The 10,407-nt window shown below is 35.4% G+C and overlaps 1 long non-coding RNA gene across 1 annotated transcript; it reads right to left on the reverse strand.

The window, feature by feature from the left end:
* Window positions 1–3,972: 3,972 nt before the first annotated feature.
* On the reverse strand, window positions 3,973–9,896 carry LOC134233299 (uncharacterized). The gene is made up of 3 exons (XR_009984968.1): window positions 9,602–9,896; window positions 8,562–8,750; window positions 3,973–4,777 (listed from the first exon to the last, which is right to left on the reverse strand). It is a non-coding gene; the product is annotated as an uncharacterized LOC134233299 (long non-coding RNA).
* Between the last annotated feature and the right edge of the window lie 511 nt (window positions 9,897–10,407).

The raw sequence follows: 10,407 nt of genomic DNA on the forward strand, positions 1-10,407 counted from the left end.
ATTTCATAATTCATGTTTGATACATATCTTTCTTATGTAAAAACTTACTTCTGAAAAACCCAGCAGGGGGTTTTTTGTCCTTTTTTGACAGTTCTAGTTTATTCCAGATATGTAATATCTGGATGCTTTTTAGTTCACCTGAGCCGAAGGCTCAAGTGAGCTTTTCTGATTACATTTTGTCCGGCGTCCGTCTGTCTGTAAACTTTTCACATCTTCGACTTCTTCTCAAGAACCGCTGGGCCAATTTCAACGAAACTTGCCATAAAGCATGCTTAGATGAAGGGGATATCCGACACAAAGCAATCCCGGGTGAAGGGGGCGGTTCAAGTTTTTACAAATAAAGGGCCAAACCATCATTCAAGGGGAGACAATTAGTGAAAATTTGGTGGTATGTTTTAAAAAACTTCTCAAGAACCATTGTGCCAGGTAAGATATGGGGAAACATCCTCAGGTAGTGTAGATTCAAGTCTGTTCAAATCATGACACCCAGGGGGTAGGACAGGGCTACAATGACCAACCAAAGTTTTGTATAGAAATATATGGAAAAATTCTTTAAAAATCGTCTTCTCAAAGCCATAATTGCTCATATTTATATGGAAGCATCCCCAGGTAGTGTAGATTCAAGTTTGTTCAAATCATAACACCCAGGGGGTAGGACGGGGCCACAATGGCCGATTAATTATTATATAAACATCTCTAAGCGACAGGGCTTTGACTTACTGAAACTTAAAGTTTTATATAAAAATAATAGGAAAATTCTTTAAAAATCTTCTTCTTGAGAACAGCAAAGCCATAATTGCTCATATTTATATGGAAGCATCCCCAGGTAGTGTAGATTCAAGTTTGTTCAAATCATGACCCCTTGGGGTAGTGCGGGGCCACAATGGCCGACCAAAGTTTTCTATAGAAATATATAGGAAATTCTTTAAAAATCTTTTTCTTAGGAATAGCAAAGCCATTATTGCTCATATTTATATGGAAGCATCCCCAGGAGTGTAGATTCAAGTTTGTTCAAATCATGTCCCCAAGGGGTACGACAGGGCCACATTGGCTTACCAAAGTTTTATATAGAAATATATAGGAAAATTCTTTAAAAATCTTCTTCTTAAGAACAGCAACCGTTCACAGTAGCCCAGTCAGCAGAGTGCTCGCTTCATGATCAGGAGGTCGTGAGTTCGTATCGGCTGCGACTGACCTAGTCGTTAAAATTGGTAGCAACTGTTCCTTCGCCATGTGTTTATTAAATGTAAAGTACAATTGTTTTAGAAATGTCAGACGTTGGAGGTGTACCTGACTATCACGAGGAACCTCTACCAAAGCATGTGCCAGATTTCACTTAGGTTAAAAAAATAATTTTCTGATTTACCGCTTCACGGACAACAAGGGGACTTTTCATGAAGGTGATTGTAATGATGGGGAGTTCGGAGCGGGGCGAATAAAGTTGGGAGTATTACAAGATCAGAGCCGTATCAATGTGGCCATCGTGATAACAAGGATGATGAATAGACATCTCCTTCCAAACTGTTTACAGATTTTGGAAAACACCATGATGGGTGTTCTATGGACTTTTTAATTGAAAACTATTCGTTGCTTTGATGTACATCAAACTTGCAGTACTAGACTAGACATTTGAGTGATTTGAAACAGTGTATTTTTTCTTACATCTTGTTAACATGAAAATATTTGCTTTTTAGGAGTGTAAGCGTGAAATAAGAAATGTATTATTTCCGGATATTTACCAAAGTTGTCGTTTTCTCTTTATACATCGAATATTTATTTACCAGCAGCGCCTTCTTTAAAATGAAACCTTGCTTGTAGGGGTTCACATTTGGAAAGATAAACAAGAGGATTTGCTTATTAACCTCTCATTTTGGAACAAGATCGAAAAGATTTAACACTTTCAATGTCAAAATATCTACAACACAAGCCATTAAGAATTTCAACAATCTCATCGCCGCTTACAGGTCATCTGTGGTTCTCAATTTTTTTTTATCCTTTTACAAAGTTCCTTTATAAGTTTTCGCCAAGAGTTTTCAATTATATTAATATCGGAGCTTTGAGAAGGCCAATCAATAGTCGGAATATTCTCTTGTGTCATAAATTCTTTTACAGTCCTGTCCCTATAAACGAGGGCATTGTCAGCTTGATATAGGTAATCATTTGATGAGAAATGTGCTGCCAAAGATAATTAAAATTATTTTTACATATTTTTGAGCATGTTTGTTCCCTTCTATAACAGAAAGTTTGCTGACTCCATTGTAATTTATACATCCCCAGATCATTAAATCCAAACGTCCCCCGACGATTGATTGATTGATTGTATATTGTTTAACGTCCTTCTTGAGAAAATTTTACACTCATTTGAAGACGTCACCGATGCCGGTGAAGGGCTTCAAATTGAAACCTATACTCGGCACTCAGGGCCATTGAGCAGTTCGTGCCAACACCTATCGTGACACGGGACCTATGTTTTTAAGATCATATCCTAAAGACCCTTGACTTTCACTTCTAGTGCCGAGCGCTTGGCAAAGGAATGATGTAGCAAAGCCATTATATATGGGAAAATTCTCTAAGAATCTTTGGGGTAGAGCAGGCCAAACTTTTGGATTTAAACTTTTCAATAGTAAATAAATTTCTACTTTTTCCTAGCCACAATGCTCAGGTGAGAGATGTGGCCCATGGGCCTCTTGTTAAAGTATTAATAGTTTTGTAAGACATTGCAGTCAGGATAAAGAATACATTTGTAAACGTCTGAAGATGTAATGCAAGGTGCTCACGTTTTAATCTGTGTTGCCTTTTTTATTTTAATTTTACCTCTTTAAAAACCGGACACTGTGAAATTTTCAAAGTTGGATATTGTTAACCAGTGATCGAGATGGCAACAAGAAAAGATAGTCAGAGGGATAAAAGAAAAGGAGGAGAAATAAATACAGAAGGTATTCTTTTCAACATCCTTGAAACGATGAGTAATATAAGAGAGAAAATGGATACAACAAATGATCTACTGCGAGATCTGATCAAGGTATGTGAAAATCGTACGGAGAACAGTGACAACACTGAAACATTTGTTAAATCTGTAAATGTAGAAGAAATTTGGATGAATTATCATTCACCAAGTGAAATGATCCAACAAGAAATTAATGAGCTTGCGCTGCAAAAAGAGGCAGACAAAATTTGTACAACAGAAGCATATATTACAACATCAAGAGCAATAAAGGTATGTAGGAAAACAAAACAACAAACCACATTACCATAATTTTGATAAAAGAAAAAACAATATCACGCAATCATGGAGTAGTGGTGAACTTAATCATTTAAATAACAAATACGGAAACGGCTATAGAATGCCAAATAACTTCCAAGAAAATACCTACAAGAAAAATGGAATCACCTACATTGGAAAAAGAGTTAAAGCCATATATGGCGTAACTGATCAAAAAATATATTTTTGAAAAATACAAAATTAAGTAAATAAATATAGTTAAACACCTCGTTTCACCTAATAATACAATTTTATCTTCTCTATAATGTGTTATTTAAATCTTTTGTATTTTCTTCCGAGTCGGAGAAAATTCCGAGAATCCAAATTAAATTGTGATATCTTTATAACGCAACTGACTTAGATTTTGGAATTTACGGAAAAGTTCTATCTTTATATAAAGTAATCATACAAATAATAAGTTCTTGTAATTTTAGTCTAATAATTTTCATTGAACATACGCCATATATGGCTTTAACAAGTATTTTTTAGGCGGTGGCAAACCGAACAGCGGACAGAGATTCCAGCATCATCAACAAATGACTAGAGCAAAGCTCGTTGCTAAGCAACGAGTGGGTCTTCCTTCCTAGCGATAAGCAAAAAATTAAATGTTTCTGTCTAGATTGTCAACTTTGCTAACATTCTCTTTTTCCATTTGTCTCAAAAACCCTTACTTGAATTCTTTAATTTGGTGTGAGCATGAGGTGTCTCTAACAGCATTCTTGAAATCGTATCCATAACAGTTAAACTTCCAATATTATGACTTTTGATATTGGATATATCATCTTTGTTGCAATTATGTTTGTGAAACGTGTCATACTACAGAAACATAAGTGTTTTGCTAGATTACCATCTTACTGGTTCCTTTAGCTCAGATGGGCTAATAAGTATGCAACAGGAACAGTTTTGCAGTTGACATTGAAATGCGACTGGACATCTCTTCAATCTTGTTTTAGAAAACTACATTTACATGTCCTATGTACTGAATTCCTTGGAATCATACACATGTTTATGCCTTTATTTAGTTGTATGTGCCAAAATAACAATTTTTTTTACATAACTGTAAAAAATTTTACATTACTGTAAAAATACACATACATGTATTACAAGATCTTATATTCCAGCTGAAGACAGAGGATCTATCTTAATCATTAGAATAAGTAAGTCTAAACTTTGAAAGGGAAGACCTTAATAAAGAGATCAACATGCAACACAAAAAAATATTACTATATTTAAAAATAACATTTATTCCAATGTAATTACTGGTACATGTATTTCTGTTACAAAAACTATTTCACTTGAAAAACTGAGAGCAATTGATATGTTTATACTTGTGGATTTATGTTGTCAAATCAAAATTTAAAAATGATACACAGTGTGTTTAAAAGTTGTCTTCACAAACCAAAACTTTACTTATTTTCACTATGCTGTTTATTCCATGTCAAATCCAAACAGATGATCTTCTGGCAAATCATGGTCATGCTTGGTATCGAAATTCAGTATTCAGATGAGTCACACCTGTGTAAAAGAAATTATAATTTTTTAGTTTATAATTCTTTTACTAATAAAAAGTGTAATTCATGAGATTATAAATTAGATTATCAAATTGAGAGATAAGTTATTGTCACATTTTCTGTGTATAATTTGTAAATTTTAATGTACTCTTCCATCAATTAAAAGAAGTTTACACCAATTAAGGCAGTCATTTATGCTATCCCCTAATAAGACAACATACAAGTGCAAAGTAATCATGCACTAGCGGGTTTAGGATAATGTGCTAGAGTATTTATTACAACATACTAGCACGAGGTGACAATGTGCTAGCATGTACGTCAGTGATAATATGCCAGCACACTGAATCCAACATGCAGTGAAGCTAACACTCAACAGATTGTTTAGAGTTGTGTTTGCATGATATTTTGTTTTGTGTTAACACAGCAGCGTATTGTTTAAAGCTGCATTGGAGTGGCAGTCTGTTGAAATTAACATTCTAACACACTGCAACTTCACATCATTGGAATACCATATTTTTAAAAACTGGCAAACCAATATCTTATGATTACTAAATAGGTATTTGCAACTGTAAATGCTGATTTCATGGTGACAATAATACCAGTAATTCACTGTATATCTGAGAACTGAACAATTATAATAAGGCGTGTTCAGATAGGGCCACTTGCTAAAGCTCTATAGCACTTTCATAAAAACGTGCCATCTTACCAACACAAAAGACGCCATTAGGCTATCACACAGCTTGCCATCACAACACTGAAAAACACTTTTGCACCAACAAAAATTCACACCACACGCTGTCACACTAACACAACACACTGTCATGCTAATACAATTTCACACAACAAATTATCAGGCTAACACGAGTTCACACAACACACTATCATGCTAACACGAATTCACAAACACGCTGTCTCGCTAACACAAGTTCACACAACACGCTGTCTCGCTAACACAAGTTTTACACAACACGCAGTCTCACTAATACGAGTTCATACAACACACTGTCTAGTTAAGACAAGTTCACGCAACACAATGTCACGCTTAGATGAATTCACACAACACACTGTCACGCTAACATGAGTTTACAGAACACGCAGTCTCACTAACAAGAGTTTATACAATACACTGCAAGCTAACAAGAGTTTACACAATACACTGTCACGCTAACACAAAGTCACAAAACAGGCTGTCTCACTATTCACTAAAACAAAGTCACACCAAACGCTGTTGCGATAACACACTGTCATCCTAATACCATTTCACACAACACACTGTCAGGCTAACACAAATTCACACAACACACTGTCACGCTAACACAAATTCAAAAAACATGCAATATCGCTAACACGAGTTCACACAACACCCTTTCTCGCTAACATGAGTTTACATAACACGCAGTCTCCCTAACACAAGTTCACACAAAATGCAATCTTGCTAACAGGAGTTCACACAACACAATGTCTCTCTAACACCAGTTCACACAACAAATTTTCAGGATAATACAAGTTCACACAACACACTGTCACGCTAACATGAATTCATACAACATGCTGTCTCTTTAATAAGAGATCACACAACAGGCTGTCTCGCTAACATGAGTTTACACAACACGCAGTCTGGCTAACACTAGTTTACACAACACGCAGTCTCGCTAACACGAGTTTACACATCACAAAGTCTAGCTAACACAAGTTTTACACAACACGCAGTCTCGCTAATACGAGTTCATACAACACACTGCCTTGCTAACACAAGTTCAGGCAACACACTGTCACGCTCAGATGAATTCACTCAACACACTGTCACGCTAAAATGAGTTTACAGAACACGCAGTCTCACTAACACAAGTTTACACAATACACTGTCATGCTCACACACGTTTACACAATACACTGTCACGCTAACACAAAGTCACAAAACAGGCTGTCTCACTTTTCACTAACACAAGTTCACACCAAACGCTGTTGCGAAAACACACTGTCATCCTAATACCATTTCACACAACACACTGTCAGGCTAACACGAGTTCACACAACACACTGTCACACTAACTCGAATTCACAAAACAGGCTGTCTCTCTATTCACTAACACAAGTTCGCACCAAACGCTGTTGAGATTACACACTGTCATCCTAATACCATTTCACACGACACACTGTCATCCTAATACCATTTCACACAACACACTGTCAGGCTAACATAAGTTCACACAACACACTGTCATGCTAACACAAATTCAAAAAACATGTAATATCGCTAACACAAGTTCACACAACACGCTGTCTTGCTAACATGAGTTTCCATAACCCACAGTTTCCCTAACACGAGTTCACACAAAATGCAATCTCGCTAACACAAGTTCACACAACACGATGTCTCTCTAACACCAGTTCACACGACAAATTTTCAGGATAACACAAGTTCACATGACACATTATTACCTAACCTACTATATAAATTATAATTAGGCATTTTGAACTGTTTCACGGTTAACTATATGTCTTTGATCATGAAACAGTGAACTGTTGACCGGTCCACAGAATGAACTGTTGACTGTTTAAAGCGTCATCGTGATATTCAAGCATTTTGACGATCACGACATCACTATTTACCTGCTCTATAATTAATCATATTTAAATAAAAAACGCAAACAATCCATTTATTAAGTATTACTTTAAGTTAAAAATATTAATTTAATCTTTATATTATGTGTTCAGCTAATTAATAGACAAGTATGTGAATATATAGTCATGAAAAACGTTTAATTGATTATTTGTGTGTTTTTATTCCAATTTGATTAATTATATAGTAGGTTAGGTAATAAAACACTTATTCAATGACTACTCGGTGAAACATTCAAAATGTTGTCCCTCGGTAGTGGGGGAGACCTGGGAAACTGTTGCCCTCGGCATTCGGCCTCGGGCAACAGTTTCCAAGGTCCCCCCACTACCTCGGGACAACATTTTGACTGTTTACCTCGTATTCATTGAATAAGTTTATACTATCATGCTAACCTGAATTCACACAACATGCTGTCTCGTTAATAAGAGTTCACACAACACGCAATCTAATTAAAATTAGATGTTAGATCCGCTCGCATACTTGCTACACTAACATCTAACAACATCCCATAGAGGGTCACGTCAAAGGTCAAATTCGGAACAGTCTAGACTCATTCGCTTCGACAACATACATGTACGATGATTTTGCAGGTGACAATTTGATTGGTTGATAGAATCTGACCTCTAAAATGACCCTCAATGGGATGTTGTTAGATGTTAGTGTAGCGAGTATGCGAGCGGATCAAACATCTAATTTTAATTAGATTGCACAACACGCTGTCTCGTTAACATGAGTTTACACAACACACAACTCACTGTCAGGCTAACACAATTTAGTTCACAAAACAAACTGCCTTGCTAACACAAATTCATACAACACACTGTCTCGCTTACACAAGTTCACACAACACACTCACATTGCTGAGTTTAAAGTGGTCTACCCTAATTTGAAGAGGTTTAACACTATATGGTAACATATCTCTATATAAGTAAAGAGCTTCAAATTTAAGATAAAAACATTTATGCAGTAATGTTCCTTAACATGCATCTGGCATATAAAATGAATGAAACCTTAAAAACCTCACAGTACATGTTTACTTAGCTAAGTAAAGGTCTAAATTGATGCTATTCAACAATATATATTAACATCTCTAAGTATATGTGAATGAGTGAAATTCACAAATAAATATTATCAAGCAAAGTATCAATAAGAAGCTGAAACTTACGTCGCAGGTTCCAATCCCATTGCTAAATGCTTTAGACAGGTTACTCCTATGAGACTGCATAAACCAAGATTCTGTGTCACGGTAGGTGTTAGCACAAAATGGATCTCATACTTCTTAAAGGCAATAAGTGCTGAGTACAAGTCTATACTTGCAGCTAATACCATTCCAAGTGGTGGCACCATGAAATGACTGAAAAATGTATGATTAAGGCAAATAAACAAACATTAAACCATTACAGCAGTCTTATCAAACAAAAAAGCAAACTTTCTATTATTACAATATTTTAAAACAAATTTCTTTTGCAATTTAACTGAGCAATATTTGTCCTTTTTTGTCAGTAAAGTATGATATTAAATAATTAAGACTTTTTAAGAACATGTATTTATAGCGAGTCCAGACAGCAGCACAAATCCCTGCCCATAAGGCGAGCTCTTACGATAACACCTTGACAAAAGAAGATTGTGACTTGCACATTGCTCCACACAATTTTTCAGAGTATTAACTTTGGACCCACAGTGCTTAGCTTATTTAACATGTTTAAGCTACATTCAAAATTCATTTCTATTTAAATTAGCTATCCCTATTCATGTTCACATGAAGCTAATGGGAAGTAATTAAAGGAGCAGTGAATTCATTCGAATTAAACATTTGAATAAACTCTCAGTGTGAACACTGAGCATGGATGCACCAAATGTCAAATGCGGCTTGACAAGCACAATCTAAATTAAAACTAAATAAGTATCTGCCATCACCCTTACAGTCACACAGTCAATATATAATTTGTTGAATATATTCTGTAACATTAAGTGTAGTTTGAATTATAGAGTATGATCACTATGATAGATAGTAGGACTGTTGAAATTACATCTTCAAATTAAAAAAAAAGGTATAAATCTGTGGGGATTTACAAGGCAAACAGAGAGCGTCTGAACTGTAAAACAGATAATATATCGATGTGTTTGTGTATTTCTAATAACATCAATGTATGTCACTGTCATGTAAACATTAGTGTAAATTTTAAGTAATAAGAATATTCTAACCCTCATTCCAATGGTCCAAGCCAATCATACATTAAAATGTCGCTGTCAGCTCTTTCATCACTTGATACAATTATCACTGGGGAATCCGAAGCAGAGTCAAGAGTGTTCATCCTTGTTAATGTGACAGTCAGAATTTCCTCGTTAACAATTCACACAAGATTCTTAGAATATATGAATTGGGATAATTCTGCTTAGAATAATGTTCCAGAGAAGTGACAAAGTACTTCGTAGCTGCAGATTAAATGAGTGTGCATGTCTACAAACGGATTCTTTGTGAGAAAATGTTCAACTTCACAAATCAATCTATTTTCAGTTTGTAAACCATGGCAAACATGTGTCCGACGTCGACTCGATGGGGCACACTAAAAACGGGATATACTAGAGACCTGATATTTACCTGTAGTTTTAATTTTTAATTAAATGGTAATATTGAGTATTTTAAATTTCTTATGTACAGACTTTATGACTTCGAGGTATATGCTATACAAAAATTCAATTGTTTGGAACATATACAGACAAATTTGAATCAGGTCAAATCAGTGTTTAATACATTGCGTCTTTAGTATCTTCCTGTTTCCCACAATGCCGCGCGTTGTTTACAAACAAGCGCGAAAAAATCCTCTAAACTAGGTACTAATTCTTGTTGTGTACATCATCACATTTTAAAATTATTTGAATAAAAAGAAAACAAAGAAACACCGAATCAAAGCTATATCTTTTAGATGCATCAACTAAAAATATGCACATGTATGCAGTAAAGGCTTGGCTGGCTATAGTAGACAACTTGTTCCTGAAAGGTTTCTCAC

This window comes from Saccostrea cucullata, unplaced genomic scaffold, assembly GCF_032062105.1.
Source record: "Saccostrea cucullata isolate Sc308-1 unplaced genomic scaffold, CSIRO_AGI_Scuc_v1 ctg5413, whole genome shotgun sequence".
Taxonomy (NCBI): Eukaryota; Metazoa; Mollusca; class Bivalvia; order Ostreida; family Ostreidae; genus Saccostrea; species Saccostrea cuccullata.